This window comes from Mustela lutreola, chromosome 18 (genome assembly GCF_030435805.1).
Source record: "Mustela lutreola isolate mMusLut2 chromosome 18, mMusLut2.pri, whole genome shotgun sequence".
In the NCBI taxonomy this organism is placed as follows: domain Eukaryota; kingdom Metazoa; phylum Chordata; class Mammalia; order Carnivora; family Mustelidae; genus Mustela; species Mustela lutreola.
In genome coordinates this window covers 7,143,887-7,165,494 of record NC_081307.1, presented here as the reverse complement: position 1 = coordinate 7,165,494, position 21,608 = coordinate 7,143,887, and the positions used below count along the sequence as shown (strand labels likewise).

Here is a 21,608-nt window from a genome sequence, read left to right as displayed (position 1 = left end):
TGAATGAATGGATCAAGTCTTTGCATCCCAAGGGGGAAGCTGAGAGCTCGGATTATTTATCCACTCACTTGGTGGTGAGCAGAAGGAGTACCACTGATGAGTACTAGCTCAAGCTGCCATCCCTATAGTGCCTGGACATCCAGACATCATCAGAGCTACAGCACTGGCAATATAGATTTCAGGTCTTTGGGTGGCCCCCTTGAAAATGTACCCATATTGGACCTCCAAGCATATCCTTCTTTCCTGGGTGAAGCAGAAAGCTAGACGGTCTCTTCCTGCTTGTAAGACTGCACTGTGGTAAGTTTCCTGATGAAAGGCTGTCTTGAATCTGCCTACTGGCTTTGGTGAGTCTGGTTTTGATTCTCCCAGAGTAAGGAATTCTTTCATTTAATTTAGAGTTCATCACAAAACTAATCCATGAATTGCAGCTGAATCAGTGAATTTGTGAGTGTGAAGGGGAGTCCAGGGCTTCCTACACTGCCATGTTGCTTGTGTGTTTTCCTCTCTGATACTTTTCCCTCCAACATTATTAGGATATAATTGACATAATATCCTGTGTAAGTTTAAGGCATGCCACATGTTGATTTGATACATTCATATATTGCAAAATGATTATCACATGGCATTGGTTAAACCTCCACCCGCTATATAATTGCCCTTTCTTTTTTGTGGTGAGAATTATGAAGATTTATTTTCTCAGCAATTCTCAAATATATAATATGGTATTTATTAGCTATAACCAACATATTGTACATTAGATCTCCAGAACGTATTACTATTGTAACTGGAAGTTTGTACCTTTGACTAACATTTCACTATTTTTACTACACAAAGCCCCAAACTTCTCCCTGTTTCTCTGTTTGGCTTTTTAGATTCCACATATATTCATATCATATAATATTTATTTTTCTCCATCTGATATATTTCATTTAGCGCAATGCCTTAAAGTTTTATCCAGATTGTCTCAGATGGCAGGAATTTCTGGTTTTCATGGTTGAATAATAAATATCATGTTTTATCACATTTTATAACATTGAATAAGATATATCACATTTTCTTTTACATTTATTCCTTAATGGACACTTAGATTATTTACATATTTTGGCAATTGTGAATAAGGCTGCAATGCATGTAGGAATGGACATACCTTTTTGAGATCATGATTCCTATCCTTTGGGTAAATACACAGAAGTGGGTTTGCTGGATCATATGATAGCTCTATTTTTAAGATTTTGAGGAACTTCCATACTGTTTTCAATAGTGGCTGAACCAATTTACATTCCCAACTGTATTCAAGGGTTCCTTTCTCTTGATTTTGACTCAGGTCATGATCTCAGGATCCTGGGATTGAGCCTTTGCCAGTACCATGCTATCTTGGTGATCACAGCTTTGTAGTACAGCTTGAAATCAGGCAACATGATGCCCCCAGGTTTGTTTTTCTTTTTCAACATTTCCTTAGTATTTCAGGGTATTTTCTGGTTCCATACAAATTTTAGGATTGTTTGTTCCACCTATTTGAAAATTGCTGGTGGAATTTTGATCAGAATGGCATTGAAAGTATAGATTTCTCTGGGCACTATAGACATTGTAACAATGTTTATTCTTCTGATCCATGAGCATGAAATGGTTTTCCATCTTTTTGTGTCTTCTTCAATTCCTTTCATGGGTGTTCTGTAGTTCCTCGAGTACAGATCCTTTACCTCTTTGGTTAGGTTTATTCCTAGGTATCTTATAGCTCTTGGTGCTATAGTAAATGGAATCAATTCTCTCACTTCCTTTCTATATTTTCATTATTAGTGTATAAGAAAGCAACTGATTTCTGTGCATTGATTTTGTATCCTGCCACATTACTGAATTGCTGTGTGAGTTCTAGTAGTTTAGGGGTAGAGCCTTTTGGGTTTTCCGTATAAAGTATCATGTCATCTGTGAAGAGAGAGAGTTTGACTTCTTCTTTGCCAATTTGAATACATTTTATTTCTTGTTGTTGTCTGTTCACTGAGGCTAGGACTTCTAGTACTATGTGGAATAATAGTGGAGAGAGTGGGCATCCTTGTCGTGTTCCTGATCTCAAAGGGAAGGTTGTCAGCTTTTCCCCATTGAGGATGATATTCACTGTGGGTTTCTCATAGAGAGATTTTATGAAGTTGAGGAATGTCCCTCTATCCCTATACTTTGAAGTGTTTTAATCAGGAATGGATGCTGTATCTTGTCAAATGCTTTTTCTGCATCAATTTTGAGGACCATGTGATTCTTCTCTCTTCTCTTATTGATTTGTTCTATCACATTGATTGATTTGTGATAAATTAATATGAGAAGAGAGAACCACCACTCTTGTTCAACATAGTATTAGAAGTCCTAGCAATAGCAATCAGACAACAAAGAGAAATAAAATGTATCCAAATTGGCAATGAAGAAGTCAAACTCTCTTTTTGCAGATGACATGATTCTTTATATGGAAAACCCAAAAGACTCCATCCCCAAACTACTAGAACTCCTACAGCAATTCAGCAATGTGGCAGGATACAAAGTCAATGTACAGAAATCAGTTGCTTTCTTATACACTAATAATGAAAATACAGAAAGGGAAATTAGAGAATCGATTCCATTTACTATAGCACCAAGAACCATAAGATACCTGGGAATAAACCTAACCAAAGAGGTAAAGGATCTGTATTCGAGGATCTACAGAACACTCACAAAAGGAATTGAAGAAGACACAAAAAAATGGAAGACCATTCCATGCTCTTGGATCGGAAGAATAAACATTGTTAAAATGTTTAGTATAGACATACTGCCTAGAGCAATCTATACTTTTAATGCCATTCTGATCAAAATTCCACCGATATTCTTCAAAATGAACCACACTTGCATCCCATGGATAAATCCCATCTGGTTATGATGGATAATCTTTTTTTTTTTTTTAAGATTTTATTTATTTATTTGACAGAGAGATCACAAGTAGGCAGAGAGGCAGGCAGAGAGAGAGGAAGAAGCAGGCTTCCCACTGAGCAGAGAGCCCAATGCGGGGCTTGATCCCAGGACGCCAAGATCATGACCTGAGCCACCCAGGCACCCCAATAGATAATCTCTTTAATGCACAGTTGGATCTTATTAGTTAGGATCTTGTTGAGAATCTTAGCATCCATATTCATCAGGGATATTAGTCGAAATTTTCCTTTTTGATGGGGACTTCTCCTGGTTTGGAGATCAGGGTAATGCTGGGTTCATAGAAAGAGTCTGGGAGTTTTCCTTCTATTTCTATTTTTTGAATCAGCTTCAGGAGAGTAGGTATTATTTCTTCTTTGAATGTTTGGTAGAATTCCCCAGGGAATTTGTCAGGTCCTGGGCTTTTGTTTCTTTTCAGTGTTCCAGAATTCATTGTTTATGTGTCACACCCAGTGCTCCATGCAATACATGTCCTCCATAATACCAGCTCACCCAACCTCCTACCCTTCTCCCCTCCAAAACCCTCAGTTTGTTTTTCAGAGTCCACAGTCTCATGGTTTGTCTCCCTCTTCCAATTCCACCCAACTTACTTCTCCTTTCCATCTCCCCATGTCTCCATGTTAATCCTTATGGTCCACAAATAAGCGAAACCATATGATAATTGACTCTCTCTGCTTGACTTATTTCACTCAGCATAATCTCTTCCAGTCCCGTCCATGTTGATACACAAGTTGGGTATTCATCCTTTCTGATGGAGGCATAATATATGGACCATATCTTCTTTATCCATTTGTCTGTCAAAGGGCATCTTGGTTCTTTCCACACTTTGGCAACTGTGGCCATTGCTGCTATGAACGTTGGGGTACAGATGGCCCTTCTCTTCACTACATCTGTATCTTTGGGGTAAATACCCAACAGTCTAATTTCAGGGTCATAGGGAAGTTATATTTTTAATTTCTTAAGGAATCTCCACACTGTTCTCCAAAGTGGCTGCACCAAGTTGCATTCCTCCCAACAGTGTAAGAGGGTTCCCCTTTCTCCACATTCTGAACACTTGTTGTTTACTGTATTGTTAATTTTGGCCATTCGAACTGGTGTAAGGTGGTATCTCAATGTGGTTTTGATTTGAGTCTCCCTGATGGCTAATGATGATGAACATTTTTTCATGTGTCTGTTAGCCATTTGTATGTCATCTTTGGGGAGGTGCCTTTTCATGTCTTCTGCTTGGGCTCTTGTTTTTGATCACTGCTTCAACCTGTTTACTAGATATTGGTCTATTCATGTTGTCAGTTTCTTCCTCATTCAGTTTTGGAAGTTAGGTTTCCAGGAATGCATCAATTTCATCTACGTTGCTTAACTTATTGGCATATAGCTGTTGATAATAATTTCTGATGATTGTTTCTATTTCCTTGGTGTTAATCATGATCTCTCCCTTTTCATTCATAATTTTATTGATTTGGGTCCTCTGTCTTTTCTTTTGCATTAGTTTGGCCAGTGGTTTATCAATCTTATTGTTTCTGTCAAAAAAAAAAAAAAAACAGCTTCTAGTTTCATTTATGTGTTATACTATATTTCTAGTTTCTTTCTCATTGGTCTCTGCTCTCAACTTCATTATTTCCCTTCTTGTGCCTGGAGTTGGCTTAATTTGTTGTTGATTCTATAGTTCTTTAAGGTGTATAGAGAGCTGGTGCATTCTTGATTTTTCAGGTTTTTTTTTTTTTTTTTGGTTTTTTTTGGGGTTTTTTTTTTGAGGGAGGCTTGGATGGCTATGTATTTCCCCTTTAGGACTGCCTTTGCTGTATCCCATAGGTTCTGGACTAAAGTATCTTCATTCTCATTGGTTTCCATGAATTATTTTAGTTCTTCATTGATTTCCTGGTTGATCCAAACATTCTCAAGCAGGGTGGTCTTGGCTTCCAAGTGTTTGAATCCCTTCCAAGATTTTTCTTGTGGTTCAGTTCCTGTTTCAAAGCATTGTGGTCTGAGAATATGCAGGAAATAATCTCAGTCACTTGGTATTGGTTGAGCCCTGATTTGTGACCCAGTATGTGGTCTATTCTGGAGAAAGTTCCATGTGCACTTGAGAAGAATGAGTAGTTAATCTGTTGTTTTAGGGTGAAATGTTCTTTATATGTCTATGAGGTCCATTTGGTCCAATGTATCTTTCCATGCTCTTGTTTCTTTATTGATTTTCTGCTTGGATGATCTGCCTTTACTGAGAGTGTTGTATTAAGATCCTCTACTATTAATGTATTCATGTCAATATGACTCTTTATCTTGATTAACAGTTGTCTTATGTAGTTGGCTAATCCCATATTGGGGGCATAAATATTTACAATTGTTAGATCTTCTTGGTGGATAGACTCTTTAAGAATTATTTGTGTCCTTCTTTTAAATTTTTTTTTTAAGATTTTATTTATTTATTTGACAGAGAGAAATCACAAGTAGACGTAGAGGCAGGCAGAGAGAGAGGAAGGGAAGCAGGCTCCCTGCTGAGCAGAGAGCCCGATGTGGGACTCGATCCCAGGACCCTGAGATCATGACCCGAGCCGAAGGCAGCAGCTTAACCCACTGAGCCACCCAGGTGCCCTGATTTGTGTCCTTCTTTATCTCTGACTACAGTCTTTAGTTTAAAATCTAATTTATCTGATACGAGAATCGCTAGCCCAGCTTTCTTTTGAGGCCCATTGGCATAAAAGATGCTTCCCCATCCCTTCACTTTCAGTCTAGATGTAACCTTGGGTTCAAAATGGGTCTCTTGTAGACAACATATGGATGGGTCCTGTCATTTTATCCAATCTGCAACCTGTGCCTTTTTATGGGAGTGTTTAGGCCATTCATGTTGAGTGATTATTGAAATATATAATTTTATTGACATCATGTTGCCTAAGAAGTTCTTGTTTCTCTAGATTGTCTCTGTAAATTTCTGTTCCGTGGCACTCATGGGTTCTTTCTTCTTTTATTTAAAAAAAAAAAAAAAAACCTTAATATTTCTTGTAGTGCTGGGTTGGTGGTCACATACTCTTTTAAACCTTGCTGGTCTTGGAAGCTCTTTATGTCTCCATCCATTCTGAATGTCAGTCTTGCTTGATAAAGTATTCTTGGCTGCATGTTCTTCTCATTTAGTGCCCTGAACATGTCTCTCCAGCCCTTTCTGGCTTGCCAGGTTTCTGCAAACAGATCTGACATTATTCTGATAGACCTTCCTCTTTATGTAAGGAATCTCTTTTCGCTAGCTGCTTTCAAGAGCTCTTGTCTAAAATTATGATTCATCAGTTTTAGAATCAAGTGTCTTGAGGTCTTTTTAGATTTTATGATCTTGAGGGGTGTCTTTTCTGCCTCTATGATAGGAACACTGGTTCCATTCCCCAGATTGGGAAAATTTTCATAGAGGATTTGTTCAACTATATCTTCTAGTCTTCTTTTTTTCTCCTCCCCCTCAGGGATCCCAATAATTCTGACATTGAAACTTTTCATGGCATCACTTATTTCCCTAATTCTATTTTCATGGCTTCTAAGCTGTTTGTTCCAGACCTCCTCCTGATTCTTTTTCTCTATCAGTTTGTCCTCCAGATCACTAATTCTATCTTCTGCCCTGGTTACCCTAGCTGTTAGAGACTTTAGATTAGATGGGATCTCATTGATAGTATTTTTAACCTTTTCCCAGGAAGCTGTCACTTCTGCCCTAATCAATTTCATGTTGTCATTAATGGTTTTCTCCAACCTAGCCATTGCCTGGATAATTGTTACCCTGAATTCCCTTTCTGACATACTGTTCATGTTCATATCCAATAGCTCTGATGGAGAGGGCACAGTCTCTGAATTTTTTCTCTATTGGGCATTCCTGCTCCTAGTCATTTTGGTGAGTGGTGGTCGAGGGGATGTGTAGCTGAATATATCATCTGTGATCCAGGTAAGGTGTACCCTGGAATGCTTCTGAGCAATTAGAAGTCACCATCCAAAAGAAAGGACAAAAAGCAAAAAAAAAAAAAAAAAAAAAAAAAAAAAAAAAAAAAAAAAAAGAGAGAGAGAGAGAGAGAGAAACAGGAAAAAGAGAGAGAGAGAAGACCCAGCCAGAATTGGCCCCAAAGGTAAGATTTATAACGTATACAAACAAAACTACTGATGAAAGTAAAAGACAAGAAGAAGAAAAAAAGAACCCAGCCAAAATGAACCCCAAGTATAAAATGTATAAAATATCAGAACAAAAACAAATGCACAGAAACACTGACAGAAGAAAAAGATGGGAGATTGGTTATACATCCTCAATGTGGGTGAAGAAGGTTATTTTGATTCTTCCTGGGTGTATCTTGGTATCTTTGTTAAAGGACCCAACTTTCCAGAGATAAAGGGAAATTAAAACTGGTATATATATATATATATATATATATGTAGTATTTATTAGGGAAAGAGGATTACCTTGAAGCTTATATCTGTATGTATATTAAGAAAAATAGAAAAGCAAAAGAAAAATACATATATGTGTATGAAAAAGTTCAAGGTAAGAGGTTATTATGGAATATGTTGTATTGAACCTCCCATTGTAGTGGTAAATGGGTTAAGAAAATTAAAAAGAACAAGAATCGTGAGAACAAATTAAAAATAAGAGTTGTATCTATGAAATATGCAGGTTTTAGGGCGATACTGGGAGTTTAATATCTTGTGTTCCTCTGATATTGAGGTTTTAAAATGTTATGGAGACCCTGTGGTGGTTGTCCTCTTATTCTTTTGGCTGGCTATCTGGGGGAGGGGGCTGCCACATTGTTTTTCAGTCAGTCTTCCTTGGGTTGAGTCCTGCTCCCTATCAAGGGGCTGGGCTCTGTGGAAACCAGTTTTTAGGCTTTTGTTCTCTGCAGGTTTTTGTTCTTTGGTGGCTCTTTGTGGCCTTTCAGAGGTTTAGTGGAAAGCAAACTGTACCCAAACTGTATCTCAGAGAGAAGCCTGAGTCTGCTCCCCTCTGGGTGGTCCAGAACACACAGATTCCCCCTCTGCAAACTCTACTGATCTGTGCAACCTCCCATGGGCAATGCATGTCCCCGGCCACCGTCTTAGAGGTTGCCCAAAGCACCTGCTTGTCCCTGCATCTCCATGCCACTAAAACCACAAGCGATATTAGACAAGGGAGCCCGCTTCCAGTGGCTGCCTTTGCTGGGACTGCTGTCTGGGGTCCAGACTGCCCCAAGAGATACCAACCAGAGATAGAGAGCTGAGATTTTCAAGCCTGGGCTGGGAGTGTTCAGACTCTTGGCCGATCCTAGAGACCAGCAGCTAGCGCCCGCACAGAACTCTCTCAGGCATGTTGGAGAGCATGGTTCAGACCCTGGTTACACAGTGCACGTGCAGAGTGCAAAAGGCTGTGGTTCTAGAGAGCACCAGCAGGTATCCACACCAGACTCCCTTACACATGCCGGTGGGAGTGCACCTATCCCAGCGCTGGTGCTAGTAGTGGAAAGCCAGGGGCTCAGGGACCATGGTCTGGAGGCCTCGTTGTACTCTCTCTGGCACAGGTGGTCACTGGCAGTGGCCATCCTGGGTCTGTGGGCTTAGGCCCATGCCTGTGCCCGCCCAATTCCACCAACTGCCCCTTAAGGTCTTTTGCTCTTTTTGAGTGCTTTTAACCAGACTCCACATTAATGCTGGTCCCCAATCACAGGGCACTCTCATATTGCGGTATTATTTTCCAATAGGTCACTTCTGGTGGCTCCACCCCATATATATATATATTTATATTTTATTTATATATATATTCCCCACTTATATGGGGAATCTAAGAAACAAAACATTTTAACAAACAAAAGCAGAAACAGACACACAAATACAGAGAACAAACTGATGGCTGCTGCGGGGGGTGGTCAAAGGACTGAAGGGTAATATATATATATATATATATATATATATATATTTATATATATATATATATATATATATATATATTTATATATATATATATATATATATATATATATATATATATATATATTTAAAGGTTTTATTTATTTATTTGACAGAGATCACAAGTAGGCAGAGAGGCAGGCAGAGGGAGAGAGGGAAGCAGGCTCCCTGCTGTGCAGAGAGCCCAATGTGGGGCTTGATCCCAGGATCCTGGGATCATGACCTGAGCCAAAGGCAGAGGCTTTAACTCACTGAGCCACCCAGGTGCCCCCCTTCTATATTCTTAAATATAAAAAAGATATTTATGTTCCAATATCAGTTTGATCATTCTCAGTATGCTTTACCTCTTCACTGGAGTCTCCTAATCCAGTAGATATCCAGAAGTGTATAATTCTACATCTAAGGGTGGTTTCATGGGTGTTCAGAGTGTTATGGTAGATAATTAGCTCACTTTAGGGGGCTGGTTGGAACAGGGTCTCCTACTTCTCTGCCATTTTGCCCCACCTTCCTAAAATGTGGTATTTTGTTTATTGAATTTATCTGGCCATTAATTTTGATTTTTTAAAAATATTGAGTTAAGGTATTACTTGATTATTGAATTTTTGCCCCTCTACCACCTTCAGTTTTTGCACCATCCTAATCTTGGCCCTTGGACAGAATTTGGGGGAATCAAGAAGTTTAAATTAGATTTAATCAAATCAATTCAAATTAGTAAATTGCGACAAAGCAAAAGGAAACTAATTACTTAGTGAGTTCAAGAGTAGACAGTTTTCAATAGTTGTTGATTGTGGTGCATTTTCACAAATCTATTTTGACTTGTTTTGTAGTATCTCTTATATGTATGGATTGTGTTGAGAGAGAATGAAGTTTATTGATCTTGTCTTCAACTATGAAAATCTGTGAAATTGCTGACAGGCTCACCTTTGTCAGTTAATAGTAATGACAACAAAAGATCTCAGGTTTCATTATATATGATTAACATGATCAACACAATACATCCCTAAATCACCAAGTCATAGTGATAGGGCAACTATTACTACATTTGAATTTTTTTACGATTTAAAAATTAGACATAACTAAACATATAAAAGGGTGAAGTTGATGATCATTGGTATCCTTACTGATTTTAAAATTCAATAGCTCTTTTTTTGTTATTGAAGTATAGTTGACACACAATGTTAGTTTCAGATGTGTAATGTAGTGATTCAACAACTCTATGCATTTTGCTATGCTCACCACAAGTGTAGCTATCATGTGTCACCATACAACGTTATCACGATATCAACTGTATTCCCTATGCTGTGGCTTTTATCCTCATGATTATTCATTCCATATCTGGCAGTCTGTACCTCCGATTACCCTTCAGTCCTTTGACCACCCCCCGCAGCAGCCATCAGTTTGTTCTCTGTATTTGTGTGTCTGTTTCTGCTTTTGTTTGTTTGTTAAAATGTTTTGTTTCTTAGATTCCCCATATAAGTGAAATCACATGATAGTGTCTTTCTCTGCCTTATTTCACTTAGCATAATACACTTTAGTCCATAAATGTCGGCACCAATGCCAAGATTTCATTACTTTTTATGGCTCAGTAATATTCCATCACACACACACACACACACACACACACACACACACTCTCTCTCTCTCTCTCTCTCTCTATCTATCTTCTTTAGATGTTCATCTATTGATGGACACTTGGGTTGCTTCCAATATTTTGGCTATGGTAAATAATGCTGCAATAGACATAGTAGTGCATATACCTTCTCAAAATTTTTGTCTTTTTTGGGGGATGGGGTTAATTATCCAGTAGTGGAATTACTAGATCACATGATATTTCTATTTTTACTTTTTTAAGGAACCTCCATACTGTTTTCAACAGGGGCTACACCAATTTATATTCCTACCAAAAGTACACAAGTGTTCCTTTATTCTCTACATCCTTGCCAGCACTTAACTTTTTGTTGTCTTTTTGATTATAGCCATTCTGAGAGGTGTAAGGTGATGTCTCATTTTGGTTTTTATTTGCATTTTCCTGATGATTAGTGATGAGTATCTTTTCAGGTGTCTATTAGCCATCTGTAAGTCTTCTTTGGAAAATTGGACTGGAGTTTTTTTTTTTTTTTTTGGTTGAGTTTTATAAGTTCTTTACATAATTTGGATATTAACTCCTTATTAGGAGCAATTATCTTCTCCTACTTAGTAGGCTGCCTTTTTGCTTTGGTGATGGTTACAAATACCTTCTATTAGTAGGTTGCCTTTTTGCTTTGGTGATGGTTTGCTTTGCTATGCAAAAGCTTTTTATTTTGGTGTAGTCCCAATCATTTATTTTTTATTTTGTTTCCTTTGCCTGAGGAGACATATCTAGAAAAATGTTGCTATGATGAATAGCAAAGAAATTACTGCCTATGTTTTCTTGGAGGAGTTTTATGCATTTGTGCCTTATAGAGTTTATTTTTGTGTTGGTGTGAGAAGGTGGTCTGTGTTTATTCTTTTTCATGTAGTTGTCCAGTTTTTCCAGCACTATTTATTGAAGACACTACCTTTTCCCCAGTGTATGTTCTTGCCTGCTTTGTCATAGATTAATTGACAACATATGTATGGGTTTATTGCTGGTATCTCTATTATGTTCTATTGAGCAATGTGTCTATTTTTGTTCCAACATCATGCTGTTTTGATTACTACAGCTTTGCTGAAATCTTGAAATCTGGGAATCTGATACCTCCAGCTTTGCTTTTTTTTCCCCCAGCATTGCTTTGGTTATTTCAGATCTTTTGTGGTTCCATAAAAATATTAATATTATTTGCTGTAGTTCTGTGAAAAATGCTGTTGGTATTTTTTTTTTGCCAATGATAAAATCTGAGCTTTATTTATTTTTTTATTATGTTCAGTTAGCCACTGTGTAGTACATAATTAGTCCTTGATGCAGTGTTCAGCTATTCATTAGTTAACTGTAACACCCAGTGCTCATCACAGCATGTGTCCTTCTCAATACCCATCACCTTCTTACCTGCTATTGGTATTTTGATAGGGATTTCATTAAATCTGTAGATTGCTTAGGAAAGTATGAACATTTTAATAATATTGATTTTTCCAATGCATGAGCATAGAATATCTTTTCATTAATTTGTGCCATATTCAACTTCTTTCATCAGTGTTTTATAGTTTTCAGAATATAGGTCTTCACTTTCTTGGTTAAGTTTATTCCTAAGTATTTTATTATTTCTGGTGAAAATGTAAATGGAGTTCTTTTCTTAATTTCTCTTTCTGTTCCTTCATTACTAATGTACATAAATGGAACAAAATTTTGTGTATTAATTTTGTATCCTACAACTTTGTTGAATTTATTTATTACTTTTAATAATTCTTTTGATAGACTCTTTAGGGTTTTCTATATGCAGTATCATGTCCTCTACAAATAGTGATTTGTTTCTTCCTTATTAATTTGAATACATTTTATATCTTTTGTTGGCTAACTGCCCTGGCTAGAATTTCTAGTAATATGTTGAGTAACAGTGGTAAGAGTGGGATATTTTTTTTTTTAAAGATTCATTTTTATTTTTATTTATTTGACAGAGATCACAAGTAGTCAGAGAGGCAGACACAGAGAGGAAGGGAATCGGGCTCCCTGCTGAGCAGACAGCCCGATGCGGGCCTTGAACCCAGGACCCTGGGTTCATGACCTGAGCCAAAGGCAGAGGCTTTAATCCACTGAGCCACCCAGACACCCGAGAGTGGGATATTGTCTTATTCCTGATCTTAGAGGAAAAGTTGCTCAGTGTTTCACTGAATATGAGGTTAGCTGTGGGTTTTTCATATATGATTTTTATTGTGTTGGGACAGAGCCCCTCTAAACCCACTTTATGGAAGGTTTGTATCATGCATTAATGTACTTTGTCAAATGTTTCTTCTTTATCTAATGAGATGACCATATGATTTTTATTCCTCATTTTGTTAATGTGGTGTATCATATTGATTGATTTGTAAATAGTGAACCATCGCTCCAACCCTAGATGCACTTGATCATGATGAATGATCCTTTTCATATATTGTTGAATGTGATTTGCTGATATTTTGTTGAGGATTTTGCATGTATGTCCCCCAGAGATATTGACCTATAGTTTTCCTTTTTGTGGTGTGTTTATGTCGTTTTGGTATCAAGCTGGTAATGGTTGCAATAGAGTGTATTTTAAGCTTCCTTCTATTTTTTGGAAGTTTGAGGAAAATAGGTATTAACTCTTCTTTAAATGTTTGGTGAAATTCAGCTATGAATCCTTATAGATCCTGGATTTTTATGTTTTTGAGGTTTTTTGATTACTGATTCAATTTTAAGTGTGTTCAGATTTTCTGTTTCTTCTTGCTTCAGTATTTATTTTTAACATAAAATGTTATTATTTGTCCCAGGGGTACTGGTCTGTGAATCATCAGGCTTACACATTTCACAGCCCTTACCATAGCATATACCCTCCCCAATGTCCATAACCCACCATCCCAACCCCACAACCCAACAGCAACCCTTTTGTTTTGTGATTAGGAATCTCTTATGGTCGGTCTTCCACCTGATCCTATCTTGTTTATTTTTTCCTTTCCTACCCAACATAGCCCCCCACCCTGCCTCTCAAATTCCTCATATCAGAGAGCTCATATGATAATTGTCTTTCTCTGACTGACTTATTTTGCTCAGCATAATACCCTCTAGTTCCATCTATGTTGTTGCAAATGGCAAGATTTCATTTCTTTTGATGGCTGCATAATATTCAATTGTGTGTGTGTGTGTGTGTGTGTGTGTATCACATCTTCTTTATCCATTTTATCTGTTGATGGACATCTAGATTCTTTCCATAGTTTGGCTATTGTGGACATTGCTGCTATAAACATTCATGTGCACGTGTCCCTTCAGATCACTACGTTTGTATCTTTGGGTAAATACCCAGTAGTGCAATTGCTGGGCCATAGGGCAGGTCTATTTTCAACTTTTTGAGGAACCTCCATACTGTTTTCCAGAGTGGCTACACCACCGTTCATTCCCACAATAGTATAGGAGGGTTCCTCTTTCTCCACATCCTTGTCAACATCTGTCATTTCCTTATTTGTTAATTATAGCCATTCTGACTGGTGTGAGGTGGTATCTCATTGTGGTTTTGATTTGTATTTTCCTGATGTCGAGTGATGTGGAGCACCTTTTTATGTGTCTGTTGGCAGAAATGTCTGTTCATGTCTTCTGCCCAATTTTTGATTGGATTATTTGTTCTTTGGGTGTTGAGTTTGATAAGTTCTTTATAGATTTTAGATATAGCCCTTTATTTGATATGTCATTTGCAAATATCTTCTCCCATTCTGTCAGTTGTCTTTTGGTTTTGTGGACAGTTTCCTTGGCTGTACAAAAGCTTTTGATCTTGACGAAGTCCCAATAGTTCATTTTTGTGCTTGCTTCCCTTGCCTTTGGCAATCTGTCAAGGAAGAAGTAGCTGCTGCTAGAGTTGAAGAAGTTGCTGCCTATGTTCTCCTCAAGGTTTTTGATAGATTCAAAAAGTCTTTCATCCATTTAGTCTATTTTTGTGTGTAGTATAAGGAAATGGTCCAATTTCATTCTTCTGCATGTGCCAACACCATTTGTTGAAGAGAATGTCTTTTTTCCATTGGACATTCTCTCCTGCTTTGTCGAAGATTGGTTGACGATAGAGTTGAGGGCCCATTTCTGGACTCTTTATTCTGTTCCATTGATCTATGTGTCTGTTTTTGTGCCAGTACTATACTGTCTTGATGATGACAGCTTTGTAATAGAGCTTGAAGTCTGGAATTGTGATGTCACCAGCTTGGCCATTCTTTTTCAACATTCCTCTGGCTATTCAGGGTCTTTTCTGGTTCCTTATAGATTTTAGGATTATTTGTTCCATTTCTTTGAAAAAATTGATGGTATTTTGATAGGGATTGCATTAAATGTGTAGATTGCTTTAGATAGCATAGACATTTTCACAATACTTGTTCTTCCAGTCCAGGAGCATGGAACATTTTTCCATTTCTTTGTGTCTTCCTCAATTTCCTTCACAAGTACTTTATATTTCCCTGATTACAGATTCTTTGCCTCTTTGGTTAGGTTTATTCTTCAGTATCTTATGGTTTTGGGTGCAATTGTAAATGGGATGGACTCCCTAATTTCTTTGTCTTCTGTCTTGTTGTTGGTGTATAGAGATGGAACTGATTTCTGTACACTGATTTTATATCCTGGCACTTTATTGAATTCCTGCTTAAGTTTTAGCAGTTTTGGAGTCGTGTCTTTTGGGCTTTCCATATAAAGCATCTCAGCATCTGCGAAGAGTGCCGATTTCGATGTTGCCTTTTTTTTTTCAGTTGCTGAGGCTAAGATTTCTAGTACTGTGTTGAATAGCAGTGGTGATAGTGGCCATCTCTGTTGTGTTCTTAACCTTAGGAGAAAAGGTCTCAGTTTTTCCCCATTGAGAATGATATTCATTGTGAGTTTTTCATAGATGGCTTTGATGATGATGGTGATATCCCTATACTTTGAAGACTTTTGAGCAAGAAAGGATGCTGTAATTTGTCAAATGCCATTTCAGTGTCTATTGAGAATATCATAGGGTTCTTGTTCTTTCTTTTATTATTGCATTGTATGACATTGATTGATTTGTGGATGTTGAACCAACCTTGCAGCCCAGGAATAAATCCCACTTGGCCATGGTGAATACTCCTTTCACATATTGGTGGATCCTATTGGTTAGTATTTTAGTGAGAATTTTTGCATTTGTGTTCATCAAGGATATTGGCCTATAATTCTCCTCTTTGAAGGGGTCTTTGTCTGGTTTTGGGATCAAGGTAACCCTGGCCTCATAAAATGAGTTTGGAAGTTTTCCTTTCATTCCTATTTTTTGGAGCACTTTCAGGAGAATAGGCATTAACTCTTCTTTAAATATTTGTTGAATTCCCCTGGGAAGTTGTCTGGCCCTGGGGTGTTGTTTTTTTGGAAGATTTTTGTTGACTGCTTCAATCTCCTTACTGGTTATGGGTCTGTTCAAGTTTTCTATTTCTTCCTGGTTCCAAGTTTTGGTAGTTTATATGTCTCTAGGATTGCATCCATTTCTTTCAGATTGTCATATTTGCTGGCATATATTTCACATAATATGTTCTTATAATTGTTTGTATGTTTCTGGTGCTCGTTGTGATCTCTCCTCTTTCATTCATGATTTTATTGATTTGGGTCCTTTCCTTTGCTTTTGGATAAGTCTGGCCAGAACTTTGTTGATTTATTCTTTCAAAGAAGCAGCTTACAGTTTTGTTGATCTGTTCTACTATTTTTCTGGTTTCTATTTCATTGATTTCTGCTCTGATCTTTTACTATTTTTCTTCTCAGGCTGGGTTTAGGCTTTATTTGCTATTCCTTCCCAGCTCCTACAGGTGTAAGGTTAGGTTGTGTACTTGAGACCTTTCTTGTTTCTTGAGAAAGCCTTGTATTGCTATATACTTTCCTCTCAGGACTGCCTTTGCCGTGTCCCAAAGATTTTGTTTACTTGTGTTTTCATTTCCATTTGTTTCCATGAATTTTTTCAATTCTTCTTTAATTTCCTGGTTGACCCATTCATTTTTTAGTAGGTTGCTCTTTAGCTTTCATATATTTGAGTTCTTTCCAACTTTCCTCTTGTGGCTGATTTCTAGTTTCAAAGCATTGTGGTCTGAAAATATGCAGGGAATACTCCCATTCTTTTGGTACCGGTTGAGTCCTGATTTGTGAGCCAGGATGTGATCTGTTCTGGAGAATGTTCCATGTGCACTAGAGAAGAATGTGTATTCTCTTTCTTTGGAATGGAATGTTCTGAATATATCTGTGATGTCCATTGGTCCAGTATATAATTTAAAGCCTTTATTTCCTTTTTAATCTTTTGCTTAGATGATCTATCCATTTCAGTCAGGGGAGTGTTAAAGTCCCCTACTATTATTGTATTATTGTTGATGTGTTTCTTTGATTTTGTTATTAACTGATTTATCTAATTGGCTTCTCTCATGTTAGGGACATAGATATTTAAAATTGTTAGATCTTCTTGTTGGCAGATCCTTTAAGTGTGATATATTGTCCTTCCTCATCTTTTAGTATAGTCTTTGTCTTAAAATCTAATTTATCCAATATAAGGATTGCTACCCCAGTTTTCTCTTGATGTCCATTAGCATAGTAAATGGTTTTCCACCCCCTCCGTTTAAATCTGGAGGTGTCTTTGGGTCTAAAATGAGTTTCTTGTAGACAGCATATCAATGGGTCTTTTTTTTTTTTTTAATGCATTCTGATACCTTGTGTCTTTGTATTGGGGCATTTAGCCCATTTGCATTCAGGGTAACTATTGAAAGATCAGAATTTAGTGCTATTGTATTGTCTGTAAGGTAACTGATATTGTATATTGTCTCTGTTCCTTTCTGGTATATGTTACTTTTAGGTTCTCTCTTTGCTTAGAGGATCCCTTGCAATGTTTCCTGTAGAGCTGGTTTGGTGTTTGCAAATTCTTTCAGTTTTTATCCTGGAAGCTTTTTTTTTTTTTTATCTCTCCTTGTGTTTTCAATGATAGCCTAGCTGGATATAGTATTCTTGGCTGCATGTTTTCGTCTTTTAGTGCTCTGAATATATCACGTCAGTCCTTTCTGGCCTGCCAGTCTCTGTGGAAAGGTCTACTGCCAATCTAATATTTCTGCCATTGTAGGTTACAGACCTTTTGTCCCAAGATGCTTTCAGGATTTTCTCTTTGTCTCTGAGACTTTTAAGTTTTACAATTAGATGATGGGGTGTTGACTGATTTTTATTGATTTTGAGGGGGATTCTCTGTGCCTCCTGGATTTTGATACTTGTTTCCTTCCTTAAATTAGGGAAGTTCTCTGCTATAATCTGCTCCATTATACCTTCTGCCCCTCTCTTCCTTCTTCTTTTGGGATCCCAGTTACTCTAATATTATTTCTTCTTATGGTAACACTTATCTCTCAAATTCTCCCCTTGTTGTCCAGAGGTTGTTTGTCTCTCATTTGCACAGGTTCTTTATTCTCTGTCATTTGTTCTTCTATATCACTAATTCTCTCTTCTGTCTCATTTATCCTACCAGTAAGAATCTCCATTTTTTATTGCACCTCATTAATAGCTCTTTTGATTTCAACTTGGTTAGATTTTAGTTCTTTTATTTCTCCAGAAAGGGATTTTATTTCTTCAGAAGGGATTCTCTAATATCTTCCATGCTTTTTCTCAAGTCCAGCTAGTTCCTTGATAGTAGTCATTCTAAACTCTAGTTCTGACATCTTACTAATGTCAGTATTGATTAGGTCCCTAGCTGTCAGTACTACCTCTTGTTCTTCTTTTGAGGTGAGTTTTTCCACCTTGTCATTTTATCTAGATAAGAATAGATGAATGAATAAATTAAATACTAAAAGGGTGGCACTTCTTTTGAGGTGAGTTTTTCCACCTTGTCATTTTATCCAGATAAGAATAGATGAATGAGAGAATAAAATACTAAAAGGGTGGCAAAACCCCAGAAAAATATCTGCCAACCAAATCAGAAGAGATCTTAAATGGGGGGAGAAGAATGGGGGAAAAATAAAAAATTAAAAATAAAAAACCATATATATTAGACTGGTGAATAGAACAGAGCCACCCACATGATTTTGGGTGTATTCTGGTCTCTTAGAAGAAACTACCTCCCAACATTTTAAGGAAAGAAAAGCATATATATATATATATATATATATATATATATATATATATATAAAATATATATATTAATATATATAAAATATATCTCTCTATATAAAAGCTTATATATACATATATATGAATATAAGGGTAAACACTATGAAGGGATGGAATATGACTGTAAAGATGAAAGTTAAAAAGGATTCTAAAAAAAGGAATTGATAAGTTGGTTGGAAAAAGAAAAAAGAAAGAGAAGAGAATGTCATCAGACTAGAGACTAGAATAGAGGCATGCACTAGATTTGGGGTATATTTTGATATATTAGAAAAAAATTGTATCCTAAAATTTTAAAGAAAAGAAACTTATATGTATACAAAAAATAAGGCTAAACACAATGAAGGAATAGAATATGACTATAACAATAAAAAAGATCTTTAAGATAAAATAGTTTAAAAACATTAAAATAGGAAAAAGGAACAGCTAAAGAAAATAGAATAAGAAAAAAATAAAATTAAAAAAATTTACCTTTGGATCACTATGTTTGTATCTTTAGGGTAAATACCCAGTAGTGCTATTGCTGGGTCATAGGGTAGATCTATTTTCAACATTTTGAGGAACCTCCATGCTGTTTTCCAGAGAGGTTGCACCAGCTTGCATTCCCACCAACAGTGTAGGAGGGTTCCCCTTTCTCCGCATCATTGCCAGCATCTGCCATTTCCTGACTTGTTAATTTTAGCCATTCTGACTGGTGTGAGGTGATATCTCATTGTGGTTTTGATTTGTATTTCCCTGATGCCGAGTGATATGGAAGATTTTTTCATGTGTCTGTTGGCCATCTGGATGTCTTCTTTGAAGAAATGTCTGTTCATGTCCTCTGCCTACTTCTTGATTAGATTATTTGTTCTTTGGGTGTTGAGTTTGCTAAGCTCTTTATAGGTTTTGGATACTAGCCCTTTATCTGATATGTCATTTGCAAATATCTTCTCCCATTCTGCCAGTTGTCTTTTGGTTTTGTTAATTGTTTCCTTTGCTGTGCAAAAGCTTTTGATCTTGATGAAATCCCAACAGTTCATTTTGCCCTTGCTTCTGTTGCCTTTGGCGATGTTCCTAGGAAGAAGTTGCTGCGGTTGAGGTCAAAGAGGTTGCTGCCTATGTTCTCCTCAAGGATTTTGATGGATTCCTTTCCCTCATTGAGGTCCTTCATCCATTTTTAATCTATTTTCATGTGTGGTGTAAGGAAATAGTCCAATTTCATTTTTCTGCATGTGGCTGTCCAATTTTCCCAGCACCATTTGTTGAAGAGGCTGTCTTTTTTCCATTGGACATTCCTTCCTGCTTTGTCAAAGATTAGTTGACCATAGAGTTGAGGGTCTATTTCTGGGCTCTCTATTCTGTTCCATTGATCTATGTGTCTGTTTTTGTGCCAGTACCATACTGTCTTGATGACAGCTTTGTAATAGAGCTTGAAGTCCGGAATTGTGATGCCACCAACTTTGGCTTTCTTTTTCAATAGTCCTTTGGCTATTTGAGGTGTTTTCTGGTTCCTCAATCATACCTTCTAATCATCTCTCTTTCTCTCCCCCCTCAGGGATCCCAATAACTCTGACATTGGATCATTTCATGGTATCATTGATCTTTCTAAGTCTGTTCTCACAGGCTTCTAGCCACCTATCCCTCTCTTCCTCAGCTACCTTCTTTTCTACCAGCTTATCTGTTAGATCACTAATTTGTTCTTATGCCTCATTTACCTTGGATGTTAGAGTATCATGTTTAGACTGCATCTAATTCATAGCATTTTCTAGTTTGGCCTGATTAGATTTCATTTCTGCCCTTAGAGATTCTATATTGTTACTAATGCTTTTCTCAAGCCTAACTATTGACCTCACAATTGCTACCCTGAAATCTATCTCTGACATTTTGGTTATATCCACATCCATTAGATCTGTGGCAGAGGCCATTGTTTCTGTTTTTTTTTTTCTTTGTTGGGAGATCCTCCTCCTAGTCATTTTGTTGAGGGATGGTTAAGAGAATGTGCAGAGTTCAAAATATCAACCACAACCCAAGCAAGATACATCTTAAGAAAATCTGGAGTGGTCAGAAGTCACCACTGAAAAAGCAAAGCCAAAATAAAACACAAGAATAAAATTTGTAAAATTTTAAAATTAAAAAAAAAAAAAAAAGAATAAAGGGGGCAATCTCTCAGTGTGGACAAAGTAGGGTTTAAGTTGTTCCTGGGAGTATTTTGTTCTGTTTGTTAGAGTATACTACTTCCTAAAATTACAGGGAAAGTAAAACTTGTATATATACAAAGGTAATATTGAGTAGGGAGAAAAGGACTACCCTGAAGCATATATCTTAAAAAAAAAAAATACAGATGTGGAATACAAGTTAAAAAAAGCTACTATGAAATATAAGTTGATATATTGAACATGCAGTTGAAATGAGAAAAGGGTAAAAAAAAAACAAGAAAAAGGTGGGATGTAGGTTATATATTGCTAAGAATAAAAAGAAAAAGAAACTTGTATCTGAAAAATAAACAAGCCATGAGGCAACGACTGGAGCTCAATATGCTATTTTTGCCAGTGTTGGGATTTTACAGTTTTATAGGGACACTACAATTGTCGTCCTCTTGTTCTTCCAGTAGATCTTCTGGGGGCTTGGGCTGCTGTTGTTTCTAAGGCAACCTGCTTGGGCAGAGTTGTCCTGCCTCCTTTTGGGAGGATGAGATCAGTGGAGACTGGTTTTTTGAGATTTTGTTCTCTCTGCTTTCCGTGCCTCCTTGAGGGTCAGAGCAAAAATGGTCACACCCAAACCTCTGGCCCAGAGCAGAGAAATTAAAGTTGGTTGTCTTCACTGTATCCTCCAGGGCAAACATTCTCTGTTTCTCTGTGTACTGCAGAAAGCCGCAGCCTCTCACAATTCACGCCCACAGTGATTCTCTGAGGTCATCCCAGGGGCCTGGGAGTGTCCATGCCCTTTGTGTTTCTAAAACTGCCCAGGGCCCCAGGCTTATGCATGCACCTGCAGCTCCTGGATCCTGCCTGGGCACTGCACTAAAGCCCTTTCCCAGCCATTACTGCTGTCCAGACCCTGGCACAGGACA

The 21,608-nt window shown here is 37.3% G+C and overlaps 1 protein-coding gene across 1 annotated transcript in view; it reads left to right on the top strand.

Moving 5' to 3' along the window:
• Positions 1–21,608, top strand: part of LOC131820665 (disintegrin and metalloproteinase domain-containing protein 5-like) — a 159,623-nt gene that overhangs the window by 105,402 nt on the left and 32,613 nt on the right. The window lies entirely within an intron of this gene.